Below are 3,454 nucleotides of genomic sequence, written 5' to 3' on the forward strand. Positions count from 1 at the left end.
CCCCTAATAAATGTCAATCCATTAAATTTGAAATAAACCACCACCATATTTACAAATCACAATTTTTTCAATTAAAACCAAACTTTAATTCATCAAATCAACTATATTTGGATAAATTTAAATCATACAAACTCTTATTTCAATATCATTAACTCTATTAAAACTAAGTAGTCAATAAAAATTCTAAAAAATTCAAAAAATATCAAAATATAGATTTTTCCCCATCAAGAATTCAAGAACCAAATGAAAAAAAAGAGAATGAGAAAAAAAGTTTAGGACACTTATCTTGTTGTTGAATATTTCAAGTAACTCATGGAATATCCTACTGTGAAACTCACCTCCAAAATATATAACTCTCACAATCTCCACCCTTTTTTTTTGTTGCTAAACAATGTTTAACTTGGCTACTGTAACTATGTAAGTAAAATGAATGCTGGCAGTGATTTTTTCTTTTTTGAATGCATGGAAGGATGGGGTATATTAGTTGGTGGGCTTTGGCCCATCTTGCAATAGGCATTCCCTTTCTCCCTTTTTCAACAATTGAAGGTCTAGCCATTATAGAGGACATACTTTGCGAATTCAAATCAAATTTAGCTCTCATCAAAATTACCATATCATGAAATTTTTCTTCCTCCTCAGTCACTAAAAAAAAGCATATTTACATCTAGAGCACCAGATTTCCTAGCATGTATAGCCAAACAATAGACCCCATGGAACCATTTTAGCGTCAGCATTACCAACAAGGCATTTTAAATTCCATAAAATCCAATCAACCTTAGATAGGTTTTTAAATCTATTCCATACCTCCATATTGACAAATTTTCTCCATTTTGCATCAACTTATAAGCAATCCATAAGCACATGTATAGCATCCTTCTTCATGTCATATTCTAGTAGACAAATATTTAAATCTTGCAATCCTCTTTGAGCTCACATCTCTTCCATATGAAGTTTGTTTTTCGTTGCTAACTAAAGGTGTATTTTGATCTTTTCAAGTTATAGGCCATCTCCAAATTTTAATCCATATTTCCTTAACCATTATAGGGGTACCTATAAAAAATAAATTTATAGGCAAAAGAAACATTAAAGTTTCCATTCGAAGATGGTTTCCAAATAATAAAATCCTCTCCTCTCTTTACACTAGGAGTTTGAGTGAAAGCAAAATGATTAACGACATTACTAGGTAACAAATACTCATTATGAGTAAGTTCTACTCTCTCTATCTATAATAAAATCTATAACAATACTATCAGGATCATAATTAATAGAGATAACTAATTGAGAAAGGGTACATCATAATAAGTTAAAGAATTAGTCTAGAATTTTGTATTACATTCATCCCTAAATTTAGAGTTAAGATTCCTTGGTGGATTACCATTATGTCATACCATATTTTATTGAATATCATCGGGTGGTTGAGACTTGAGAGTGTAAGGGATCCCAATTTAAAGCCACCTCTTTACCCAACTAACCCACCATCTGTGATAATTCCCTTAGTTTACTCTCCCCTTCTTTCTTATTTCCATCTCTTGAAACTAGGTTCGCACATTTAGCTTCAATTGTTATAAAGGCTTTACTCATCATTGATCCCGTAATAACCTTATGGGCACTTAAAGCCTGCAAGCTCTTTATAAAGAGGTGATAGAATCTTAAGCCTTGTTAGAGACCCTTACTTCCCTCCAGTTGGGTTGGGCTTCTCTTTTGAGATTTCTCTTATTTTCTTCTTTTCTAAATTTTGGACTAGGTGATGCTTTAAAGACTTGAACACTTTACTTAATTCTCCTATTATTTAGGCTTCCCCCTTACCATCTTCTCAGCCCACTCCAAGACTTGTGTTTTCTCCACTTATTTTTATTTTTCTATTTGTTTGCATTATCTTTTTTTTGTTGTCTTCATATGTGCCATGCTCTTAAAAACAAAAAGGGTATTACTTTCCTTCCCCTTGCTATTCTTTGACTCTTCTCCTTTTGTCTTTTGTCCTAAAGCCCTTCTATCCTCTTTAGCCTTCCAAACAATAGGTTGACTACCATTTGATTTTATGTGACTCCTATCTTGTCCATTTCCCTCCTCCATCTGAACATTACTTGCCTTAGCTCTTAATACCCATAGTCTATAAACTCTTTTTAGGACCACAAGCATTCCTTATTTCTTCTTTGGAGAGACCTGGGACCAATTGCTGGCAATTTCACTTCTGTCGCTAGAGTTGAAGTCAAAGGTGAACTCACATTGCTTCCTGTTGCTTGCGTATTGTTTAACAGGCATTCCTTTTGTCTATGGCTGTACTTACCATACTTGAAACAAATAATATTCAAACCTTCATACTCAACAATGAAAACTTGACTCCTTACAAAAACTCTAAGATTCAAACTTTGACATAAATCCACTTCAATACTAACACAAGCAAAACGTCCCCTTGCTACTTTAGATTGTGATGCATTCTCTTGAACCAAAGTATTAAGGTCAAACTGTAACATCTTCCTAATACTATTTCCAATCTTTGTAAGAAACATAGTATCATAAAAATATAAGGGGAGATTTAGAACACTGATCTAAAGTGCCACTTTCCTTATGGTATTACATCTTGGTTTAAAGTTTAGGCTCTTTCTTTGGATGGCAAGGTAGTAGCCTTGCACCATCCACAATCCTCCAAACAAAACTCTATTACTATTAATAAGATCAACAAACTAAACATCATAATAATTGTTCTTTAAATCAATCAACTCAAAAGCTATTGCACCTCAAAGCATGTTTAGTTGATCTCTCATAGTCTTCCAACCCAACTTTCTACCCAGTAATGTTAAGACTAAGTTATCCATTAAAGGCAGCATAGTTTCTTCCATGTTTTCAGCAAAAATCTTAATAGTAGGTAACCCCTTGATGACTTCTTGTTAAGCTGCAGAGTAAGCAAGGATAAGCCCCTTCTCCTTAGCTAACCATTCTTTCAACCTCTGGTCAAAGGACTACTCCTAAACAACAACTTACTCCTTTCCCATAAGAGATGACATGTATGATTTAATTGCCATTTTCCCTTACAGCTACCAATGTAACTTTACCAATTAGAGGAGGAGGAGGCTTTGATATGTTGCTTTGGTCAATCTTCATCTTTTCTCATTTGCTCAATAAGATAGTCACCTTCTCCTTACCATCGTTTGGAGGTTTGATGCCTATTGTACTATCAAAACTAGCATTTCTCACACCTACTTTCTCTTTCTCTCACTAACATGCTTTTTCTTACTCATCTCTCTCCTTAAGAGAATTGTTACCTAGTTTAAAATTGAGAAATTAGAAGGACCTGTGAATCAATTTTCCTTTTTGAAAATGAGTTAAAAGTTAATAGTTTTGCATTACGGGTCTAATAACAACAAGGGAGAGCAACACTTTGATCTATTTAGGATAAAATCTAAGGGAATTAAGTCCTTTAAAGTCTGACATTAATCTAAAGCCAGAAATTATC

Source organism: Prosopis cineraria, unplaced genomic scaffold, assembly GCF_029017545.1.
Source record: "Prosopis cineraria cultivar Desert tree isolate PC_DT_omini unplaced genomic scaffold, ASM2901754v1 PC4, whole genome shotgun sequence".
NCBI lineage: Eukaryota > Viridiplantae > Streptophyta > Magnoliopsida > Fabales > Fabaceae > Prosopis > Prosopis cineraria.